The 26,299-nt window shown below is 39.3% G+C and overlaps 1 protein-coding gene across 3 annotated transcripts in view; it reads left to right on the top strand.

Annotated features, from left to right (window-relative positions):
- The window catches only part of fstl4 (follistatin-like 4), a 142,675-nt gene that overhangs the window by 64,166 nt on the left and 52,210 nt on the right, over window positions 1-26,299 (top strand). The window lies entirely within an intron of this gene.

The raw sequence follows: 26,299 nt of genomic DNA, 5'->3' as shown, positions 1-26,299 counted from the left end.
ATTTTAGGGAAATTCTGAGAAGACTTGATGGTGACAACTAGATAATTGTATCTGAGCTGCCAATATATTAATATTTCTCTTTGTTACAAACCTATAGTAGGCTACGCCAGATGGTGGGAACACTCCACTGGTGTGAATATGAGGCACACACATTGAACTTTTCATCGCATTTCCATATCTATTATGGAAACTAAAAAATACATTCTCAAATAAAATAATACTGCGTGTTCTGCATAAGGTGGAGGTGGAATAAAAACACCCTCCTCTTGTTGAGAATACCTACTTGAGACTTGACTTTAGTAATTACATTCACCCCATACAGGCCAAATGTTTCCATTTAGATATTTAGTTTGTGGGGATTGAAGTGTGATCCCTGGCCTTGCTCATTTTCATGCAAAACAGTTGCATTGTTGAATTGCACTCCATGGCGAGGTAAGAACCTTTCAGTGACGGATACTACTTTATATGAGTTAGTCACTTCACTTCAAGTGAACTACTTTCAGCGGGGCGGCAGGCGAAACTTGCTTATTTCTCATGATAATGCTGTAATTTGTTTGCTTCACTCTGTTTGCTGCTCACTCATTTACATTCATTTTCTGCGTTTTAAGCATTTGTTTCAGCAAACGATTAGAGGCTCTATGTCTCACTAAAGGCCATATTATAGAGCATTTATCTGCTCAAGTGGTCAAACACGTGACCTTATTGTGACAAATGAATCCTGAATCAGTAAACGAGTACTAGTGCTCCACACAATTCACTGCAAAACAGTTTAAGAGTTAACACAAGCTTATCTCTCTGTGTGTGTGTGTGTGTAATTAATAGCTAAACTGCTAATTGGCATCATTATCATTTCTTGTGGTCTGCTACTAGTGCAAGAAGGCAACCAGTTGTAATCTTTAATTTTAATGAGGAATGCCTGTGGTATCACAGACCAGGCCAACAAAGCTTTTTTCCCCCCCTTTAACCCAGAAACATCTAGTAAACAAAGTGCTGCATCACTTTCTTACTTTAATAGATTTTTTTTTATACAATTTAAAATATTATTAATGGTTGTTATAATAGAATTCAGTCTATAGCAGGGTATTTACGTTATCATATATCTGAGGTCTAGATTCTTAACACTCAACAGCAGCTTCTCCAAGGTGCTGCAAAGTACCAGGAGAAAATCGCCCAAAATGTGCTTTAAAATCTGTTTCGGATAAGGAAAATTAAAAAATAAACAAGACTGAAAAGTTTACAGAGTTTTGTTCCAAAACATCAGCTTTAATTGTCAGCTTCCAAAAATATCTTCAGACCAGAAAATATAATTATCAGCATGAAAGTTTCTTTGACTCTTTAAGGTGGTTTATAGAACTACATATGCAGCGTCAAACTGTCTGATATAATCTACCAAACTTCCTTTTGTTGTTTTTTTTAAATAATTTTTTCCAGTAGTTGTTGTTAACACAGACATTAAAGGCAGCTCCCCATGTAGATTATGACGGCAACTCTTGTTGGACAATTAGGATCTGAACTGACTGTGGAGCCTTTGAGTGTTTTAATGGTCTCGTTTTATCTAGTTAGACGTAGTCAACATCCAGTGTAGCGATGGCTGATGTGCCTTATCTGATTTGATTCTTTTTGCTGTCTCTGTTTCTAAATGTGCTTTCACAGGCAGAGAGAATGATAATTAAAATCCTGAATTGCCCGGTCACTCTTATAGTAAACAAACACTGCATACTTGAGTTTCAGTAATTGCTTTTGAAGAGCAGCTGCAGCCCTAGTCTGGGACAAATGCAAACATTAGCCACGTATGCAAAAAAACCCCAAAGGAAACTCTTTCCTGCAGGGGCTTTTTTAATGGAACACTGCACTAGTGGTTGGTCTGGGAGCTTCAGTGATAGAGCAGATACACTTTTCATCCTGTGACTGACACACATGCACAGACCACACTGGGGTCTAGGCCCCAGAACTCAGTGACTTCCATCTCTGCTTTCTTTTCTAGTACAAACAGAGCAATGGAGCAACCATCCCTGCAGCTACAGCCGTGTCTTTCTCAACCTCCTCACTTGTGTCCCCGGAGCCTCAGCCTAGCTTTCCAAGCCCTTTACTTGTTCCTCTGCTTTCCCTCTGCTCCTCTCCTTTATCCTCCTCTCTTCCACGCTCTTCCGTCCTCATGTCCTCATCTAGTTATTCACTCATCCACTTCATGCTCCGTCCCTGAGGTCCCATTCTGCTTGTCCATGTGCTCCTCTTTTCTCTTCTCCTCTATAGCCACTCTTTCAGTCTCAAGCCTTCTTCTGCCATTGCTTTTTATTTTATTAGACAAAACCTTACTGGTCTTGGATCACAAACAGGCCGACGTGAATGTTAAAGTTGGTGACTAAAAGTGGCAATAACTTGTTAATCAGGTTTCATTCTGGAATGGCTTAATCAGCAAAACTGAATTTCCCGCTGTAACCGTTGAGATTCCTTCTGCCCTTAGAGCAGCTTTACCTTCGAGAAATATGTGTAATACTAATACTTAAACCTGTGTCTGTTCGCCCTCTCACATTCACTCTTTTGTAGGTTTCTTCCTCTGTAATTCCTTGACTAACTCTCTTATCCTACAGTATTTCATCAGTATACTTTAATGCTTCCAGGACATTCCTCTTCCCTTTTCTTTCTTTTTCCTCACTTCATTGTTTCCTTTCCCTCACTTGCCCTTTTCCTCTCTCCTCACACCCTGAAGGTTGGCTCACTGTAGAGAGCTACTGCATTGACTGCTCCCTCTTTTCTCCAGCTTGTGTTACATCCCAATCAGTCATCCAATAAGCCTCCACTGATCCAACACAGAGAGTCACTTTCTGTCTCCTGAGCTTTGTGATGGTGATTCATGCTACTGCGTTGTCTCACTACATGGTCCACAGCTGCAGACACCCCAGTGCCAACATCAACCTCAAATATCTCTATTGTTGTTATCGTGTTAAACTCAATTCAAATATGCTCGTGGATTTGTAGAAAAGCAAAGCTGTTAACTTAAATTTTGGAAAGTGGCCGTGTTTTGTATGTGTGTGTTTGTTTGCTGACCTGAAAGTTGACCTGAGAAGCATTTTGAACCGGGCTGTGATACAGTATGCTGTGGTTCAAAGCTGTTTTGAAGGATTACTTGAATTGCTCTTGATGCATTAAAATGCATTAATCTTTGCAGCATTTAGTTTTACTTTTCTGTCAGTAGCAGGCAACTTTTTAGCTGGTACTTAGGGAGAATTTCTTCAATTAAATGCTGCTGCATCATGAGCAGGGTTTTATTTACCCTGGTTTCTCATTGGCTTAATATGACTTTGCTTTGTGAACGGGCTTTAAACCTGCTTCTTGCTGTAAACAAAACCGCTAATGGCTTCAGTAATTGCAGTCAACCAGGTTGAAGTAGTTTGGGGCCAGTCAGCTGCTTACGTTAGCTCTTCTGATGATCTCCAAGTTGGAAATTTTACTGAGCACATCAGTGCCTTGTTAAATTAGCAGTAAGGTTTGTGTTGTCACAGGCATATTTTATACCACTGCATCATCTTGTGATAATGCAAATTAATTTAATATCTTTTATTTACTTGACAGGCACAGTGCTCATTAATTAAATATGAGGCAGTGTCAGCGATGCTGTAGGGTTTTCTTAGGAAGACGTTTTCTCCTAGCTGGTATGTGAGTACAACATAATTAGCAAGACCTGGAGCAGGACACTTTTACCTGTGCCTCACCATCGATTGCACATTGAATTTGGATTGTGGTTGTGCATTAATTTAGCTGTATTTCTAACTCTGAAATTGATTTCATTATTTATTGAAGCATTAACATGCGAATGGTTTATCTTTAATCTCCTCCCATTAGGTTAACGCAGAGTGGATTGTGACTGACTCCACAAAAGCCCTACTTTTTTTTTTTTTTAGGACTACATCTTCTTGGTATTATGTTTTTCTGCAAAAAGTTGTACTACAACTTTCGCTGTATACAGGAGCTGTGAGCCTGTAACTATACAAGGTGCTTAATTACTCAAACAGGTGCTTGCCACTGAGGCAGGATTGATGCTTCAAGAGCACTCAATTAATTGAAGCCTATTATCAATAACAGGCTGTGAATCATCCCTTAGATCTTCTCTTATTTAATTTGCCAACACACAAGGATCAACAGTGTTAATTAGAGATTTACAAGACGGTAGGGGCATCAGAAATAAATGTGAGCATCTGTTATGATTAATTTTATCATATACTTACTGAACTACGACTCCATATGCTTTTACTCACTTCCTAGTCTGTGGCTGAGGCTTAAATGAGCGTTTCATGTCTAATTAACAGGTAATATATTTCATAGCTCTCTTGAGTGAGCACACGATAGGCAAGACCAAGCAAAAATGCTGCGATGGTGCACGCTGCCCTACAGCTGACTGCATGTTTGCACTGACCTTGTGTGATGTGGGTTCATCTAAATCTGATGCTGTACATAGAGAAGAACCTGCATCTAGCAGAGACACATTTACATACATATCTACTGGTCGTATCAAGGGCGGCACACGTGCCCAAATACACAAACGTGTCAAATGTGAAAGCCGTGGCAGACATTTATAGACTAACAAGTGTGGTGCACTATTCCATATGTTTGTGTTTAACTCCAATTAAACCTGGGCTGTGGACAAACCCATTGTCTAATCCAATTATATTGGAAGGAGATAAAATACACAAACAACCTTTGAACATCCCTTTTTCTCCCTGAACTATCTAACCATCCAGCAGTAGTCATGAAATGCATTACAGATGTTCTAGGTTTTGCAAACAGAAAATTAATTTGTAATCAGTATATCATTTTCAATTGATATTTCTCTAATAAATTTGTGTTTCTCCAATACAAATGTATTGATTGCCTTAATCCTCTCATAGTATTTTCAGCATATTTATATTTAGACAGCCACAGTATCGCTGAGAATCCTGTATCCTGTACCAGGACCAGTGTTCAAAAAGCAGTTTCATGAGAAAAGTCTCTGCTTTCATTCCAGAGACTTAAAGACACTCTAAATCTTTTCTGATTAAGACCTTGAAACCAGCCCAAAATTGAAATCTCCCAACTTATCAACACTTCCGTAGATGCCCGCAGAGCCCCTTTTGCTCCAGGTCTTTGATCAGCCAAGCCAAGAGCATCCTAAGCCCCTGCCTTTGACTGCTTATTGGACCCCCTTCTAGAGAGCATGGCCTCATAGTGCAGCTTCCCTGCTGGTGTGAACCAGAACGCTGCTGGCAGGCAGATCCACAGCTTTCACCTCGTAGGATAAACGTGGGTATTAATGTGGGCATGAGTTGTTGACATGTGGGCTTTGTGTTTTTAAAACAGTACTGTATTTCACCTGTGTGAAACATGCAGGGTTGTGAAAGTGACTTTGACCTTTAGGCAGAAATGTGCTGTAATTCAGATACTGATGCAGTTTAAAGGGAAAGGCATGGCAGCAGGGCAGGACACCTCTGCGACAACTGTATAACAAGGGGTGGCATATATTTAAAAATGATAGTTTGCTTTATAGCAATTATAGTGCACTACAGAAGCCTAGGAGCAGGTGGCAAACTAAGTTATGGAATTTAAAACTTGTATAATACTTCAGGGCTCCATTCTGCTTAATTGATTTTATGTTTGCTAAATGGAAGGAAACACAGATTGACTTTTGCTTCGAGGTCAGCGTAATGCAGTCAGTATCATAGCATCATAATAGGATAATCAAAACCTTCACTATAGTCGGCCCTCCCTTATTATACTGGAGCCAATAACATAGGAAACGTAGCATTTAGGATATTATTTCTACCACTACATCTTTAAATATTTACATTTTTTAAAGATAAAAGTCTAGATGTTCTTTCTGAACATCCCCATAATTTCTTTACACCTCCAATACTCTCCCCAAAGGTCTCGTCATTATGTAAGGAGTGTTCATGTCCCATATGAAGTAGTAAATTATCGTATGAAACATTGCATTTAAAGCCCAGATTTATTAATGAGACGAAAGGAAGGGAAAGGTGGACAGAAGAGCAGCAGGCTTAGTGTGCAGACCTTTTGAGACACCCAAAGATTTCTTCAGCGTAGATCAAGTAGACTGTATTTAAAATCTGCAACATCAGCAATTTCTAGAGGCACACAGAATTTTCAAAAAAAAAAGGGGGGGAAAGGTGGTGGATGGAAGATAAATGAAGAACTGATCAAATTAAATTTATAAGGTAACTTTATGATCGCATTAACTTGTCTACCATGCACTTTTGCTTTCAGCCAACTTCATGGGTCTAAAATTAGACCAAGACTTTTTCATATCTGGCGTTGGCATAATCTTATTCAGTCTATCGCTGCAGGAGCCCTGATATATCGGGTTTATATTTGCATCTGCTGCTATGTGTTGAATGTTACTGTGGAGGGTTTACACCGAGTGCCACATACAAAAGAAAACTTTTGGTAACCACTCTCTAATCTTTTTAATCCTATATGTGACTTTTATCTCTGGCAAAACTCTTTAAAGCTCAGAGAAAGGAAAATAGATTTAAAAATCCAATAGTGTTGAAAATATTTTCTATCAAAAATGTTAGGGCCCTAGAGGTTCAGGTCTGCTCCATACAGAGAATAGCATCTCACCATCAGCCATGCTGTGCTACTGTATCTGTGTCTCCTCTGGCTGCGAGGGGGGTTGAGGAGTCCTATTGCAGAGTGGACTGTGACCTACTCCACAAAGGCCCCGAGCGCCACATGTGGAGCTCGGCTTGACGCACGAAACCTATGTGGGAATAGTGACTTCAGGTTTCACAGCGTGAAGGGCCACTGTTTGAAGAGCAATGTCCTGACTGAATAATATGAAATCTCTGGAGGATTGTTATCTTCTTTATGACTTTTCTGTGAGGTTTTTTTTTTTCTTCTCCCGTATTGCCGTAGGCTGCTTTTCTAACCTTTTCTTTTGTGTGTTTTCACATCTTTTCTGACTTTTCTTTGGATCTAAGGAAATATTTGATTGCATTTAATTTGCGTTTCTCCATTTGTTTTCCTACATCCTGTACAGACGGGCATAATTTAAAATGATTCATCTTTCGCTAATTCACAATTTAACCATCTTGTCTTCAGGTTTGAATCTTGCTGCAGTCCTGTGTGAATAAGAAGTAGGTTCAGAACAGTCCACTGGTCTTAAAAAAAAAAGCTATAATTTTCTGTCATTTCTTTTACATTTCATTGCACCAGCCTTTATGGTTATGTTGTTAAGGGTACGCTCAGTTTGAATAGTGCAGTAACACACACAGCTGTCTCATGCATTATTAGGCCCAATATAAAAAGAGGCAGAAGGTGTCAACAGTCTTCACTGTGCATGTTGTGTGGTGCCCTTTACTCTTAATTTGTTGTTGGATAGAAAAAAGCTTCGCTAGTGTGCAGATAGATAGATAGATAGTTAATAACATACAACATAAATAGCATAACTAACATATCAACAATTACTATTAAACAGTCTAATGGCTGTGGGGACAAAGGATCTCCTCAACCTCTCAGTTCTGCAGCGCAGTGAGATGAGCCTCCCACTGCAGCTGCTACTCTGTTTAGTCAGTATATTGTAGAGGTGGTGTTTATTATTGTTCAATATCGAGAGCAGCTTCCTCCACATCTGCTGCTCCACCACAGTTCTGAGAGGGTCCAGCCCCCTGCCAAGCACAGAGCTATATATATATATATATATATATATATATATATATATATATACACTGCATATAGGAGCAATATGGATATTTAATGGATGTGTGTTATGTTTAAGCCTGTGTGCTCACTACAGCAGCCTGAACTAGCTCTGGATGCATGGACGTTTCATTGTCTTTCCAGTCCAATCCATGCTCAAATCAAGTAAGATTAGATTTGAAATCTAAAGATAATATTCTTACACTTCCGTAAGACGTAATTTTTGCATTGCAGACAAAGCCCAAAAATAGCTTGTTCAGACCTTGGAAGCTTCTTGTTTAATTTCCCCACACCATAAAACAAAATTTCATAAGGACACAGTGAAGCATGGAAATCTGTGTGTCTGCAGAATGCAAAGCTGCCAGCTGTGCCCAGTGATTCTTAGCCAAAAGCCATATTGATTGTCCACCCAGTGGAAAATGTCTTGTTCTTACACTGTGTAGAAAATTAATGAACTAGGCATTTGACTTAAACCATGTTCTTAGCCATGTCCTGCTACCTTGTCCCTTGTCTCTTTAGCGCTTGTTGGTGTGTATGCATACCTACCCATGCCTGTGTGTGTGTGTGTGTGTGTGTGTGTGTGGACTGTTCCACATGTACCGTAGGCAGGGCAGTGCCGTGAGCTCATTACAGCAGCTGATGAATGGATTTCCACTTGAGTGGAAGAGGAGGCAGTGGTGGCTACCGCCCAAGGATGTTCCTCCCAAAGAGCAGGTGGGGCTCCAGGACACAGCCTCTCACATCTCTGAACACTTCCCCGGGAAGCTGATGATGGCCTCCAACTAGGCAAACACTGTTCATCACAAAACACCTGCTGGCAAGCTGCGCACTGGGACAATATTTGGAAAAGGTTATTCTGGATAGTCTTTGCTTGTGTGTGTGAATGCTCGTTTCTGCATGCATGTTGGGGGCTGCTGCTTTCTTCAGGCGCCCTGTGGGTGTGTGTGTGTGTGTGTGTGTGTACGCGTTGGTGTGATTTGTGTTGTTTGGCCAGTAGCTCGTCCTCGGTTGAGACGATGCAGCAGTGATTTTACATTCGCCCCATTGGTGTCCAGAGTTTTTGGATTTCTATAAACTGTGATGCAAAGACAAAAAGATATAGTCATTTTACACACATTGGTAACACCCCAGTTTAGTACACTGAGGTACTGTCCATGCATCTATTGTTTTATGTGCAATTAGAATCCCATGTTAGAAAGCAGGCTTGTCATAGAAAGTAAATACATACAATAGTTATTGCCACAAAAACTGTTGGAGTTAATGAAAATCTTAAGGATTGTAATTTGCAAGATAAAACCATGATTATTTCATTAATAGTCGAGTGCAGGCTCGATGCACATGCTCATACACCAAAGCACACAATTAATCCCACATCAATCCCACATCAATCCCACATTATATTATATTATATTATCGATAAAAGAACCTGAGATGTTTTGTCTCAGAAGGTTGAATTGCAAATGTGAAATGGATTTTGCCAAAAATTAGACAGACGTTGAAAGTTTGAGAAAAGTAAAATTAAAAACTTGAAATCTTATTAAAGTGATAAAAATAATGAGGAAAAACAAATTTCAGACCAATATCTTGGACTAAATTATCAGTCATCCAGGGTCTACCATCTTATTTTTAATATTGGTGGCTTCTCTATCTTCTTGCTCCCAGCGAACTTTGATTTTTTTTTTTTTTTTTTTTTTTGTTCTGGTCCCAGATCTGAGGGTTTCTCTCCATGTCACTTCAAACTGTTCATCCATTAGAACAAGTTACTGATTTAAATATTCAGTATTTAAGTTTCTGACAGATATGGCTTTCATTTTTTCTGGTCTCAACAGGACAATTACCCAGTTTCAATAATGATTTTCATGTGTGTTTGTGTTCAGGTCAATAAAACGGGGAAGATTAAATAAATAGGGAAATGTTTTTTCAGAGAAATGTTCTGAACCACTCGACCCTCTTGACTTGTCGAGATGAATATTTTTTAAAGGATACTGTCTTAATTTTTCTCTTCCCTATCTCAGCTCTGTGCTTTTGGCGAACAAAGAACAGTGGTGGTGTTAAAGGATAGCAGCTAGCTCTCCAGATTATGACAACACTGGGATTTGGCTTTAATGTTCTAAGCTTTTGTTTCTGTGTGGTTCTGATGTGTGTAGGCGTGTGTTTGTGTGTTCAGCATGTACTGTCTTGCCTTATTGTTGTCTTGCCATATTCTCTGATCCTTTTTGCATTAACGAACATGGCTCACTTCACATTAGACATTTCTTTAATAATATGTGTCTATATTCTTTCCCGTCTCTCTCTCTCTCTCTCCATCTTCATCTCCTGCAGTTTTGATTTCTGGCGTATAAATTTGAGAAAAAAACAGTATAACCAAAGTGACATTTGAAGGACTTTTATTATAATTACTGTTTGAGGACAGTCGTTATGCAGTGACAGGATGTTGTAACAGTTTTGGCTCAGTATAAATTAGAGTTGTATTTTCTTTGCAGTGTAATATTTTAAAAGTGAAGCTCATTTTTCAAAGTTATTATCACACTCATCTAAAGTGTGGCAGCTCTTACAAACCAATTTGACTTTGTCCTTCTTTGTCCCAGTTGCAGGTAAAGATGCATAAGCAAACTTTAACTTTGGCCAGACTCTTATTCTTGTATGATGAACTAGACTGTGCTCTTTGGTTTAATGGCATGAAGCTGCAAAGATGAATAGCATCACTTCTTAATTGTGTACTTGCTGTCACAGTTCGTTTCGTTATGTGCTGTGGGGCTGTTTGCTGTAGTTGGTTGCAGTTTTTGGTCATTCAGTGCAGTCATTTGATGTCGTCCAAGTTAAACAGCGTTAACTTTCTAAATCGGCCATAAAATGTGACCTTTAAGTCAGTCAGTAAAAGCAAATAGCCTTTCTTGGTAATGATTATTGGTGATGTGTTGCCACCCTCTAATTTTAATTCTGTTATCACTGGCAGTTTGGCCCTCCCATCAGTACAAAGGCCGTCTGTCACACCAACCAGTCCCCAAAGTTGAAATGACCTTCCAGCTCAAGTAAAGCTGCAGAGTCACACCAGTCACACACACAATCCTGCACTGGAGACTGAAAACTTCTCAAAAAGCAGCTGGTCAGAACCAGCACTACCTCAAGCTGCATACTGTGTTATCTCGCCTCTAATGACATGGCCTTTGGTGAGACGATGCAGAGTAACCACAAAATTAAAATAAGTGTTTTCAGTCGTAACCTCTTCGACTCCCCTGAGTCAGTTATGACTGTGACCGTGAGTGGACACTGATTATGTTCTACAGATGGCTGTTTAAGAAATGCATTAACCTGTCAAAAAAATTATTCCAAAATACTTCATGTGGGAGTTGGGACACACACTCATTATCACTACCATCTTTTCAGAGTAACCACTATCTGAACATTCCTCCTGGGCCAAAAGGAACCTCGTTTTCTTTAATAGCTGACAATCTTGAGTCTGTGCATGGAAAATGAGCTTGAAAGCACCATTTGACGACATTTAGTATTAATGTTTCTGTGGAAGATGTTAGATCTGTGATTCTCGGCCAGATCAATCTGCATATATTCTTCGCAATTATATGGTAATTTAAGAGGGGAAGTCTTGCATTCATGAATACTGCTCATCAATCACAATGCCACATTTAAAATTCAGATTTTTGCACTGTAGACGAACATGTGATGCAGATGGTCTAATTACAAGGTGTAGGGCAGCCCGGGAATGGATGAGAACTGTGACGCTATGGCAGGTATGTAGGTTTTACTCAAGATAAAGACACATTTATTTTGTGGTGCTTGTCATAAGTACTGTTTGTTTTACATTTTAATTATTAATATAAGATGTATCTGAACTGTCCAGTTGTGGAGCGGTAAATTATCTCACCCTAGAAAAAAAAAGGACTTCCCTCAAACACCGACTGACAAGATTAATAGTTTTATGTCAATTTCTTTGTCTTTTCTCTCTAAAAATAATGTTATTGTCAAAATTACAAAGACAATAAATCCATTTAAATATATTTTCATCAATCATCTGTGATTACATCATCCTTTGCTTCACTCTTTTACTGAGTGAAATAAAAAAAAAATCAATAAAAATTGGGTCACAAACAGACATGAGCATTTAATTGAAGACAAAGGAACTAGAGTCAATAGGAGTTTGCAAAAAGTCTTTTTTTTCTCACATATATTTCAAACCTAATTGGCATTTAATTTTATAGATATATTAAAGGTTCTCATTTTCTTAAGTTTAGGTCAATGCTTTTTTTTAATCAGCGTTTCTTTTTGTTTGTTTTAAGCAAGACAGAGAAAATCAAATTGCTGTTTTGCTTTGCGTCATTATTCATTGACATCCTCTTGATTTGTGGTTGGACGGGAAGGTTATCTTGCTCTAATTAATCAGTGGTGAGAAACACATTCATCCAGTGTGGTCTCTGTGGTAGAGGAGGGAAGTATCAAAGACATACACAGATTTAAGAGTTTATTTTTGTAAGTCTTTAAACAAGCAGTACACCTGCAGCAAACATGTCTGACAAGCACAGATGTTTTACAGATGATGCCACAGTCTTTCTCCATGTACTTCAGAGCGATGTAAAGCAGAAATAGTGAGTACGTGTTTTGTGGTTTGAGAGTTGTCATTGCAAGCTGAGTGATATTTCTGGCTTCCTCTGTCACACTGTCGTGTTTAAGCACTAAACCTGACACTGCCCTACTTGTTTGGGAAAGAACAAACAATTAACCCAAGATTGATGTTATTTCCCCCAACAAAGTGAGATTGAAACTATTTACCCAGGCTGTAAATTTAATCCTGGACATGACAACTGGCAGCCGTTTGAATGGATCACCAGGTGCCCAGACATCTGCGTGACTCCCTTAAGGGTTAGAGCAGTGTGTTTGAATGTGTATGTTGGTGTATCTGTATGCATAAAAATTTGCAACTGTGTGTGCGTGCATGCAGTTTTTTTTTTTATAGAGATACGTAAGCGGGTGACCTGAATTATTTACAGAAACCTACTGTGAATGGATCTGGCAGCAGCCACAATACTAAAGCACACAGATGGAAAAGATGGTGAGGTGTGAGAGGATGAAGAAATAGTAGAGGAAGGTAGGAGTCAAGGAGGGAGGTGCAGGAAGGAAACCAGCAGGAGAGGACCACACAGAAACAGCAACAGAGTCAAAGAGTTTCTCGTCTGATTAAATGAAGTGGCTGCAGCAGCAGCAGTCGTAGGCATCTGCCCAATCACAGATGAGCACTGCAGCAATCTGTGAAGAAAGAAATCACACACACCTTAGCAGTGGATCCTGAACAGAGACTGCTGTGAGAAGAACATAATATGTGTGTGTATATCTGTTTGTTTATATAGGTCTGCTTTGTACCATCTTCAGTCTGTCAGCTGTTTAAGTAGCACTCCATCAAAAAGCAAACAAAAGCTGATTTTATGTATCTCATCTCCCAGAAATGCCAAAACTGTGAACACATTTTTATGTTGTCCTCCATTCATGTAATTAAAACCTTTACTGTCTGTTGCAAAAATTGAATAATGCAGTTTAGAAGACGGAGTAATAATGTGGTAGTTGGGCTTAACACTGTGAATATGACTTTTTAACAGTTTGGCATAGCAGAAATTGATGTGGTGTGACCGTGCGGACAAAGAACAGGGAGGGTGCACTGCTAATGTAATGTTTGCATCTTTAATAGCTCACATTGCTGCACTTTGTGGCCTTTTGAACATGGATAATTTTTCATTTTAACCTTTATTTATCATTACACTCCCCCCAGGGAAGTGCTGGGTACAATCTCAGTCGAATCCACTAAACAGCTCCAGTGGAACAGGTGGGTGGTTAAGCACCTTCCACAAGGACACCTTGACAGCACTGTTTGAAGAACGAGGGGATATTACTCATTATGTCCTGCAAGCAACCAATTTTCTCTGCTCTGTCCGGGGAATTTAAACTGAAAAACCTTCTCGTCACGATCTTGTGTCTCATTTGCTCGCCTGCTTAGATTTTGGCAGCCAGTTTAGGGATTCGCACCTTCAGCCTTTTTGACACGAGCTTCAGTCTCCTGCCTCCACTTATCATCAGAGCAATATGGCATATGTCCCTTACTTGTAACAAATACTAACTAGATGTAAAGTGCAGAAAATTTCAACAGGTATTTAAAGGTCCAGTCCTTGATCGTGTTGATAACAAATGGTTCTTGGTGGCAGAATCAAGGACACAATGGACTTTGGGTGTATTATAGTTGGTCTGTTGTGTTTGATTCTTGTGTTGTCAGTTTGCTGATGTCCTTGAATGCATCAACTGTGGCGTTTCCCTGCAACAGTCCCTGGTTGCAGCAGTTTTACTAGATAACTTGAAAAAGCATGCAGGCAACAGGGGCAGTTTGAGGTTAGTGGGAAAGTATGCTGAAAAGCATTTGATGCAGTTTCTCTCTGTGTCAGTCAAGTCGGTCAGTGCAGGTTGTTGCTCCCAGTCCGTTTATTCTACACCAGTTCCTCAACAATATAGATGTAATCTTTTAAAGATGCACGTAATTCTGTGCATTAGAGCTGCCAACATGTTACAGATGTGTCCTGTGTTTTCCATTCCAGCATTAGATCTTACAGCATGTTTTACAGACAGCTGCTCCAGAAGCACTTAATAAATGACCCACAGCAGGGATGGCCAGCAGCACAGTCAGGTTGACATGCAGGTCTTACCCTGAACAGCTGGAGTCCTCAATCGTTGGTCCCATCTGTTTTTCTAAGATGCTTTTTGTGCCCACTTTATATGATACAAATCAGTTTGCTTTTGTCCTGTTGGATTCAGCTCAGGAGATGCAGAAGATGCTTTCCAGCTCCTGCAGTGCTGAATAATCTTCTTTTGCTTTTTTCACTTAGATGGCATCAACCAGATGTTTTCAATTTTATTTCACCACAGTTTACAATGAGCTATTAGTATGGGTTGCATTACTGATTAACCCAGCATTGTTGGAGTGTACTTTCCAAATATTACTTGTAAGGCCATTATTTGTGTAGATCAGTAGAACAACACGGTGTTTTTCTGTTCATTGAGATCTCCTGTCTCACTTTTCGTCATCCTAGCCCTGACCACTCGATCTGCTCCTGCCAGCAACCACTTGTTTTGCATGTTTTCCAAACAAAACACTGCAGAATGCAATCAAATGCAATTCTTCCTGTGGCAGAAGATTATTTCCAGGAGAGTGCACAGAAATAAAAGTAAAATGCATGATGGCTGGTTGGAGGTTTAATAACTGTTGTTTCAGTGGGCGATCATTGCTCCATTTAGATACAATAACAGGGAATCTGATGTTTATTGACATAAAATGTTACAGACACTTATTGTAAGAGGTCTTTTGTTTCATTAGTCTCCTGTGGTCACCTTTTGTTGGGCTCTGGTCTCTTCCTGTTCTGAAACATCTGTTCCCTGGCACAGACGATATTACCTTCTTTTGATCTGAGCCCTGGCCATGTCTGTGTTCGACACCTGCGTCTGTCATTCCTAATGTGGTTCGACTACAGTTTCTGCAGCGTTGTTACTGTGCGTTCCTTTAGCTGCAACTGTTAGCATATCCACTCATTTAGCAGGATGAGAGGCATCTCAGCAGGAAGCTACTTTGATATGCAATTAAAATACACATTTGACTTTGCAACCCATGTAAAATATGGTTCAGGAGGCAGAGTACTGCCAATTAAGTTTTAACCGGTATCAGCAAGATTTTTACTTAGGCAGTTAGATTATCTCACTTTGTTGAACTTTTTTATTTCTCACTTCCTTTGCCTCATCTAACAAGTCTTTTGCTCTACTCTTAAAATATTAAGTTTCTTCAACTGTGAACTTCACTTCTTTGATTTATTGAGCATAGTAAAATACGATACACTCTCTGCTAAGCCATTTTAAATCTGATGGAAGAAAATTAAAGACTTCTCTGAACCTCACTCAGTATTAATGTGATTAACCACAGATTGGATAAAAAGTAGAAAAATGTAGTCTGTCACTGAGTACATCAGTCTGTTCAGTTGAGTGCAATAATGAAAAATATTATTTTGAGGAAGTATATCATGGTTGCTAAGCTAAATACCGTAAGTAGACTTTCTTGACACCAGCCACTAAAGCCCGATTAAAGGTCTATATTGATTAGAGCTGCTAAAAACACCCGAGTATTGAAAGGGAGTGTTGTTATAATCTGTCAACGTCTTTCTGTGTAGGAAATTAGATCAAATCTGACTTTGCACTTTATCACAATTTTAGGTTCTTAAAGCAGTTTTAAGATGGATCCTACTCAAAAAGTCAGTGTGGTTCTTAACAAAACTTAACAAAATCTACAAAACATTTACTCATTCTCTCTTTTTCAGGAAATGATCCTGTAGAACAGTGTGTGTAAGATAAGATGACAGCGTGAAATGTGATGTACAGCACGATAGTGAAGGTGTTGATTGCTTCTTCATGCCATAAATTATATTTTTACACCATGTAACATGGATATGATGCAGGATGCAGTGTTGTGTAGATGTGCAAATGAAAATGTTTTAACTCTAAAATAACATATCATACTTCTCTTATTGATGCTTCAACCACATCCATTTTTGGGTCTGTATTTCTGTCTTCCACCCCTAGAGATTATGATTCTTAATCCACTCTTTGGAATAGAAATTGCTGGGATTTTCTTCTTTTCATTATTCAATAATTGCTCCCAGTTGATTAATTATTCCAGATGATGTAAAATCTCTAGAGAGTTTTCAGTGAACGCACATTGTGCCTTTGTAAACTGGCACCAAATCAGCTTCAAAAACAAAAACAGCTCCCTGCTGCTGCAGAGTGAGCTACTGTACATTACTTTTACTGATATATCTCAAAATAAGCACTAAAATAACTAACCCTGCAGTGTAAAGCCATATAAATAGTACAGATGTGCATGAGAGCTGAATTTTCATCCAAATGAAAAGTTCAGTCTTCATTTAAAATTGTCTTTATGGGATGTGTGTTTTAATTAGTCTGTGATCTATGTCTGTGCTCGGTAGCTATATTAGGTCTGTATCCTTTTTTGTGGCACAGTGTAGTTTTAAGATGTTCTTATATGTACTTATTGTATATATCCATTGGGGTTAAGCTGTTTGTGCATCATCATCTACTGTAAACACTTACCGTCCTTTGACTCCCTCCACATACGTGTGTTCAAGGTACTTGAACTTAAATTGGCTCCTTCGGTAAAGACGATAAATCATGTGCAAATATTAAATCACAAGAATCTTGAAATGACCGAATCTGTCTCTGACACAAGCTTTGGTAATTAAAGCAAGTGCAGTGATGAACTGTGTTTCCCTAATGCTCTAAAATTAGTCACTGCTACAAGATGGTGTACTCCAGGGCACGCAGTAATACACCTACTGTACTGTACATGTGACCGACTGGCCTAAATCTGCTGCACCGCTTCCCCATATTTTCATACGTTCTACTAGTTAAGTCTCCTTTTTCTGTTTCACTTTCTTTGGCTGTTTGTCTGAAATATATGCAGCCAGGGGAATTTACTTTACACATGAAGCACTTCAAAGATGCTGCAAAGCACTCGCTCACATACTAGCACATGAAACTATCATGAAATTCCCTCATTCAGTCACATTCAGCCATTAAGTCCACTTCAATTACTCAAACTGGACCATCTGTTGTTTCCTAATCAGTGTGAAAATCAAGAGGCTGCTAGTAGAGATTACATTTTTACATTTCTGATGTGAGCAGGACTAGAACTAGGACTAAACAGCCTACATTAAGAAAAGTCTTCTGTCTCAAATATCTTAGCATATATACTGTGAAACTTTACTAGACTAGAGTAGCCAGTTCATTTGAAAACTCTGTCATAATGTAAATCAACACAACTGATCTCAGAGACAGATCGTCTTGGGTTTACACGAACAGTCTTTGGCATGAGCGAAAGGATACGGAGGCTTAGACCTGCATCCTGAAGGGCCAGAAAGGCAATGGATATTTAAATAGCTCTAGATCCCAGGCTTTGAAAATTGCCATTCCAGTTGACAAGCTGCTGTCTGAAGGACTGGGTTCCCACTGTTATTAAATTGCTATGTCGGAAAGCCCCTCATCTCCCATAGTCTGTTATACTGTATGAATTCATGAAGAGCACAGCTTTGAAAGGGCTCGGTGGGAAAAAGAAACAGTTCACTACCAGACTGAAAGTAACCAATTTTATTTCAGAAGCAATCCTCTGAAGGGACACGTAGTTGAAGTGGTGTACATGTTTTTATCATTGCCCAGCTGCAATGATAAATTCACCCAGTTTGTGTTTGCACTGTGGTCATTTTTAGGAATAGTCTGGAGGCAAAGGGGTCTGAATAAGTCCCATTTCATCCAGGTCACGTCATCATGAACGGAAAACCACAACTTTGACAAAACCGTTTCTTGTATTTCTGCATTTTTGTTTTGGTGTGTGTGACCCAGATAGCTTCACAGAATGAATGAAGGAGGTGACCTGCAAACAGAGGAACCATATCAACAGAGACCAGGCAGGGCGTTCAGAAATACAGTGTTATTTGTTTGCGTTTTGTTAATTTCCCCCTTCATTTATTCTGTTTTCTGGTTAATGGCCTTTTCTGCTACCGTCTCTACATGCTGGCAGAGAGAAGGACTCCGCTTGTAAACCTCTAATGAGTCGATATCAGTCCACTGCATCACAGTTGGGCATGCAGTGCAGTCAGATGTAATCTGACTCCTTGTCCTGTTTGATTTATTTATTCCATTTTTATCTTAAAAAAAATAGGACACAATAAACACATTATAGTCAGGACAGTAATAATGACTGGGAGATCAGTGTCCGGCCCTTTTTTTTACGGGTATGTAACTGTTGTCTGGATTACTTTGATTATCAACATTTTAATAATCCAGGATTATGACATACAGGTGGTTCATGTTCAGCGCCCTGTGTGTTAGTGGGAACTGAGACACTTAAGGTTAAGGAATGATCATGGTTTTGGTGCTTCTACTCAATACTGAGCACAGGGTCTGAATACTTATGACCATGTGATATTTCAGTTTTTCTTTTGTAATAAATTTGCAAAAATTTCTACATTTCTGTTTGTTTCTGTCAAGATGGGGTGCTGAGTGTACATTGATGAGAAATAAAATGACCTTTTTTGATTTTGGCAAATGGCTGCAAGGACACAAAGAGTGAAAAATTTAAAGGGGTCTGAATACTTTCCGTACCCACTGTATCTGAAAGGTTAGTGTGTCATCGCTGGAGCATCAGGTTTCCAGTGTTTCACCAAAAATCCTTTTATGAAGACTATAACATTAGCCCTGTTGAAGAAACTGTATGTTTCAGTAAAAACGTTTTGGTTTTAGCAATATTCAGTTTGAAAATACAGAATTGAATAAAGCAGGAGACATTTGATTAACTCTAAAATCAGCTGCTAATTCATATTAATTACATTAGAACATGGTCTTCAGATGGTTCTCCAATCTGCCAAAGCCATAGAAACAACAGTTTGCTCCAAAAGTGAACATACTACCAAGTATAATATGATAACAAATCAAAACGTATTCATTTGGCAACACTGACCTGGAAAAACTGAACGACATCTGATCTACAACATTTACTTCTCAATTAGAGCTGCAGTCAACTGCCCCCAGTGACCGAGTAATGAACTTAAAGAATGAAAGAGGAAAGAGAATATCTTCACCTCTGATGTACCAACAAGCAAATGACTGTGCTGTAATTATTGGGAGGGTAATAAATGACCACATTATCAGCTGATTGCATTGTTTCTCATTAGCTCAGGGGGAAACATACTCATTATAATTGAGGGTTGTCATCAAATTTGAAATCAGCTCCCTATGTCTGCCTCATCTGTGGGTAATGAAAACACCATTGCTATTGCATGATCGTAGAGACTCAAATATAACTAACCAATTCATCTTGCCTCTTGTGAAAACATAACAAAATTAATTTCCTTTATATGCAATAGGTTTACGCTTGGAATGATTTCTAATACAATGAATAGTCTGAGTAAATATAAAGTCACATACTTCCTGCATGCAGCAGAATGAAATATTTGATAGCATTATTTAATTCCCATTTTAATTCAAATGATGATTTCAAGCAGTTTGACAGTTTTTTTTCAGCACCAGATGTTCAAACTGCTACATATGTGTGAAAATGAAATATAATTCAGCCTTCGCCACTGAAGCAAAGTTGTAACCAGACGAGAAGAATAAGAATGAAGGTTGGAGTGTTTTGAAGGCAAACCTTCACCGAGTTTACATGAAGGATAAACCTTTTTTTCTGATTGAGGAGAGCGAATGTAAACTGTGGTCTCATTGTGCATGTCTGCCTTCCTCTTGGTCCTGTTTTGTTTGTTGTTTTGCAAGTGTCAGTATTCTGTAACACTGATCTGCACATACATATATGAGGAAGTTCAGATGCCATCAATCTTCTGTTTCCCCTGGTGATTGCTGTTTGAGGACTTTATATTGGCTGCTGTGTTTTGGAGCTCGATTATCCTTACATTTCTGTGGAAGTGGAAAGTTTTCTGCAGCATCATCTGCTTGCACCACTGACTGGACTCTATCTTATGTACGGTTATTTCTGATTACTTTTATGAATAGTCTAGGACATGTTATGAAGGCTTCACTTTTAATGGCTACATTTTGCACTGGTGTCTGCAGATTTCAGTGTCCAATTAGTATCATTGAAGATTTGACTTGCTTGCTGTGTTTGCTATGGAATTTGCAACACTTGTGTACCAGGCAGGCCTTTCGTTACCAGCCATTTGTGTTGCCATGTCTTGTAGAGGACCTCAGCCGAAATCGAATTCAGTTTCCCTTGTGCCACTCAGGAGACATGCTGCTAACAGAGACTTGAAGAGAACTCGGTTGTAACAGAACAAAAAATGTGGAGTCAGATGCTTCACAGCAAATTGCCTGAAGTTCTGTCACAGGTTAATCTGGCCATGCATTGAATTACACAGGATGTTCTTTTTAATGACCCCAAACAAAAGCATAACTAAAAAAACATTAGAGATGTACCAAAGGGTTCCCTTATGCCGCTTTTTGTCTCGGTCTACCTTCCACTTTAAAATCAGGCGTTCTTTCTGTGCCTCTGCAACTTTCCCCACAAGGTCACTGCAGCATTTTGGCAAGGTAATGTTGGATATTTGTCCAGGGTTTTCTGTTGTCAGTAGGGTTCAGTTAGGCCACATACAGCCAGAGGCGGCCATCCCCTCCATTTGGCACATCCAGGCAATTTAAAAGCTGTATACTCATGGGAACACCAGGCAGCAGCTCACAGGCCCCAGCAAGGGCTGTGAAAGGCCTTGAGATTACTGTAACTTACACTGCAGGTGCCGGGGAGAAAAGTGGAGGGATGCTAAAAATGTAATCAACGCCCGAGCTTGTTCCCAGTTTCAATTTGTTATCAGGAGCAGGAGCTTGGTAATTATTTTCTTTAGCTAAATCCACTTCACTGTGACTGAAGGTGCAAGTGCAACTGTATTTATATTCTCTCTGTGCCATTTAAAATCTGATTGCGCTTTGTGTTGTTTGTTGTTGACCCTCTATAGAACAACTCTCCTCTTTGCTATTATTTGCTTTATTGGTCGTACAGGTCATCATGTAATTCATGACTCTGAAAACCACTTGAGTCTCCATTAGGCAGTAGCCTGTCGGCAGTACAGCTAAGACTGCATGCAGGTAGGTGGTGATGTCTTGTTTGACTGGGCTGCAATTTGCAACAAACCACATATTGTGTTATTGACCATGAAAAAAATGTAGTTCAGGTGATAATAAATTGCAGAAACTGTTACAATATATTGTACTTCTTTTAAAAACTGCTTGCAAAATGTCTAGGGAGAATGCCTCTCTTTCAGCAGTAACTTCAGCAAAATCAAAAAAGCTAAACTTAAGAAAACAAAAAGTACATTATAATATATCATAGTTAATGTTCAAAGAAAAAAATAAAAATGTAAAAATTACTGGCCCTGTAGACAATATCATTACTAATGACAGTAGCAGTGTCAACAATAACAGTGATATCACCAGTGTTTACTTGATTCAGATGGTCACTAAAAACCAAAGATGGCCACAGGGCGGTTGCCGGAGCTCGTGCAGCTCCTCGGCTCTGCTTTTCACGAGACTGACAGGACCCGATGAGTAAAGGGAGTCGGACCCGGAGGGGTAGAGAGGAAGAGATATAGGACTGATGTGTATAGTGCTGATGTGCAGTTCTAGACGATAGGCTTCCAGACAGACGGTGTGTGAATGCTACTGTACTATTTCTCCTTCACTGCTTTGCCAGTAACTTTGGTGTTGCGATGGGGTCCTCATTTAGTCAGTGCCAAGCTGCACACACTCTGATAAGGCTTCCTGAGCACACACTGATCCACTCTGCTGAATGTATGGTGAGGCAAACTGGCAGACAGCTTGCCTGTACTCAGGAAATCTAGAGGGAACATTTTAAATCACTGGGGGTTATGTAGTAACGGAGAAATACTGGAGTCACTTTAAACTAAGAATCATCACTTTTTACTGCTTTGATGTGGAATTATCGCTCACACTATCAATAAGAGGTTCCCAAGAGCAGTCCCACACAGGATATTAACTCAGAAAGACAAATTGTTGTTTAACCCACGACTCTGATAATGATATTTTCATTAATCTTTAGCCGTGACAGCTCACAGCTGACCCTATCAGCGGACTCTTGCAGCCCTTGAATCAAATTCAAACAGTCGGTGAGGTCTTTATAACTCCACAGCCCATACACTTGCTCCGCTGATTGTTCATGCTGCTGTTGTTGACCAAGCTTGCTGCAGGTTCCCTCCACCTCCCTGGCCTCCTCCTGCTGCTCTTTGTAGATGGGTGCTGTGCAAGCTGTTTTTGAATAATGGCTGGGCTTGTGCCACGGTTTTATGGAAATATACTGTATGTCTATTGAGCTTTTATTGCATGTCCTGCAAAATGCTGCTTGAATTCATCTGGGGGAGTGTCTTCAAGAGCTGAATCCTTCATTTTTGTGGTCTTGTACCTTTATTTGATAGATCAAAGTCTGACAGTTCAGTGACTCAGGAAACAAGGGCATAGAGAGAGATATGACAAAAGTCCCTGGCCAGGAATTAAGGTGTGAATGTTGGGGTTATGTGGTATATTCTTAAACTATAAGGCTCCTAGATGTTCCCGAGCTCAATCCCAACTAATTTTTTGTGATAAATGCTTCATCATTCTGTAATGTATACATGATGGATCCAGACAGCAAACAATGAAAATGTATTAGGTCGATTACTTATTTAATGCATCGGTTGATAAAGTAACTTTTCATCTAACAAACAGTTCAAAATCCAAAGATATTCCCTTTCTGATTATATAAAACCTCACACCTGAAAATCTGCTCCATGAAAATGTTTGGCTTTTTTTTTTTTTTTTTTTTTGATAAATAATTTTAATCAGCAGCATTTTCTTCCTCTTGACCAGTAGTTTCTCCCTTTCCTGAATTCACCCTTTTCCTCCAAACATTGCAGACCCTGAGCCACGTTATGCTCCATGGAAGTATTTTTCACAAACCTATTGTTTTTCAACCTGAAAAATAATTTTCCTTACCTTCGCCTCATGCTGAAAATATATTATGGTGAATATGAAAGTGGTGAAAGTTAAAGGCTTTAGTGTTTTCAGTCACAAAAGAAATGCTGGGTGGTCCATGAAGCTTATAGTAAGCCGATTTTAAACAGCTGCCATCGGTGATTATACAATATGAGGCTCTTCTGTGACTGTCACCCATCCAAGATTGGCTCAGCTCACTTAGACCTTGCTGCCCTCAGAAGCAAAGAGTGTCCATCATGTTCATAATTACCTGGAAGGGAGGTCCATCATCATCACGTATTAGCAGCACACAGACAGCATTGCAGTAAATAATCCCATCATTTCAGCCAGAGGAGGTCAGTGAGACATAAATTTAGCACTGAGCACTCTTCCATCCTGGAGGGCATTGAAGGGAGTTTCCATCATCTGAAGGATTGATGTCTTGAATTTCCCTCCCTCCATTTTTTATCCGTAACCAAGAACTCGTCCAATAAGGACAGGTGACATTTTTAGATTTTGATGAGTGACTGCTTTCCACTTTTAAATTTCTCCACTGGAATTCTGAACAATTTGTCCTGATGAGCTAAACTTGCAAAGTCATGCTTCGCTAATAATTGATCTGTTATTCACGCAGACTTAACGTTCAGTTGTTTTCCTCTTTTTTTTTAGATTTAACATCAAAATCACCACGTTAACGTATTAGAGCACAACTTCCTACTCATCCCCCTTGAACCACATTTTGTGCATTGTGTTCTTGTCCATTCCCTTGAGCATGACAGGGACTTCAGTCTTTGGTTCTCTATTTGTTTTCTGCTGCATGACATTTACAAAATGTGAGCTTGGAGGATGCTCTGAGCGATGCAGAGGAGCTCTGTCTCTGGGACATTGGATGTCCATGGAGCGAGCAGCTTCAGATCACTCACTTAAGCAGCTAACATTTCAAACAGGCAATAAAGAGAGTCCTAGTCCCTCTAGAACAATAAAGCAGTGTTAGAGTCAGGGGTGGATGCACTGTAATACAGACAGATATTTCTCTGTCACTGCTGCAGCTGCTGCACTCAGCAGAACGAGAAAGACGGAATCAAAGGACATTTACTTCAGCACAGAAAGAGAGCATGATTCACTGTAACCTCCAGGTGTAGCACTGACTTTGTCACCACGAACAGAAGCTAGAAGGTGTACCTGGTGAGGTAAGGAGGTCATTAGGGCATTAAAGTAATTTATGACCTTAATCAGCCCATGTAGGTGCAGCATTGGTGGAACCATGTCTCCAATTTCACAAGGCTTTGACGTACTGTGCCTTTAAAATGTCATGTTTTATATGTGAAACAGAAGGATATCCTTTGAAATATCTTTTCACAATATTGTCCCTGTGTATTTGATAGGACAGAGTAAGTCTGAGCAAAGAGAGGATTTTTCACTATACATACATATATGTGTGTGTATATATATATATATATATATATATATATGACAAGATGTGAATCAGCATGGGGCTGTTAATTTATTTCTGCCCTTCCAGAGCAGGGACAGGGATGACAGTTAGGTGATGATCCCTCGTGTCTTATCCTTCTCACGCTTCATTCCCCTCGCAGGAATAACATCAAACAGGGATTTATTCAAGACCTTGACTTGACACTTATTGTAGAGAAGAGTCCACATTGTCTTTGTCATGTGGGTGTGTGAGGCTTCATGTTTTAATAAGAAGATTCATTGGATTGATGGCTTCCTTTAATTACTTGCTTTTTTGTCCTCATTGACCTCGACCACCAAGCAAACCATTCCAACACTTTGATAGATGTAGTTAATTATCCAGTCTCACTACTGCAAGTTTAAGTTCCAGTCTCATAATTTCGTACATGCTGTCACTTTCTGCTGTTTGTAATTTATCAAAGCAGGATGCTCACACTTCGACCTTATGTTTGACCCTTATGGAGCAATGGTGAGCTGATGTAAAGCTCTAACAATGTCTTTCTCACACAATTCTCCAGAAAAGTCATAATTCACTCCTGTTTGACCACATTGCTTAAAGAAATCTTTTAGCCCACATTAAATATTAAACTACATCTGTAACCCTTTTTAAAATATTTATATTCTTATTGAAATTTTTTTTTTTTAATATTTCTTTTTTAGGACAAATGTGCTTGAGACTGAGCATTGCAGATGTTAGGAAAGTAAAACAATATAAACTTTATGCTTTATGATATTTCTATTTCTATTTGATACTTGCTAAGGAAGTTGGTTGCAGAACTCACACCTAAACGACAAAGTAGGTCATCTGTCACTACCGTACCTTTCAAAACAACCCACATGAGTTTCTAATCTTCCATCCCTGAGGTTAAAGTCTGGTGAAGTTCACACAAACAAAACCTCTTTGACAAGGTTAGCGAATGATTACACCCATGGCAACGTGTATTATCACTGTTCTGGTGGCTTGTGCTGTCCCAACACTTATGTTGTGTTTTCCTTTAATTTGTCACACATCTGAAAGTTTCAAACTGAATGAACCATCAATCCCTTTGTGTCTCGGGAAAATAGAACTGGGATTTGAGCAGAACTGATACTGGAGGGGACATTTGTTTTATTTCTTGTGTGTGTAATGTTGTGAAGGATTTCTGAAATATGTGATGTTACTTTGTTTTTTTTTTTCTGGTTAAAAAAATATATAATGCTACAAAAAAAGTGCATCTTTGTTTGTTTGTCCATGTGTGTATATGCATTAGTACAAAAATCTTTAACATCTTTAATATGTAATTAAATAAAGTACCACAGCAGGAGATGTCGTCTCTGCTATGGCCTTGACAAACCCTTATTGACTTTGCTGCAGTGACTGTTTTGCTAACAGCTGTAGATACTGTACACTTGGCAGCACTCCCCACTGCTATGGGTTTAGAACCAAAAGGAGATGCTGGGGCTAAACTTCTGGAGTCGGTCTTTCAGGTTTGCTGTCTCTTCTCAGTTTGCATTCATTAGCTTTGATAGTTGCTGAGCTGTTGGTGCAGATTAGGCAATGCGATCCATTCCCATGTACTCTCAG

This window comes from Mastacembelus armatus, chromosome 14 (assembly GCF_900324485.2).
Source record: "Mastacembelus armatus chromosome 14, fMasArm1.2, whole genome shotgun sequence".
Lineage (NCBI taxonomy): Eukaryota > Metazoa > Chordata > Actinopteri > Synbranchiformes > Mastacembelidae > Mastacembelus > Mastacembelus armatus.
The sequence above is the reverse complement of the archived record's forward strand: the minus strand, read 5'-3'. Positions and strand labels throughout refer to the sequence as shown.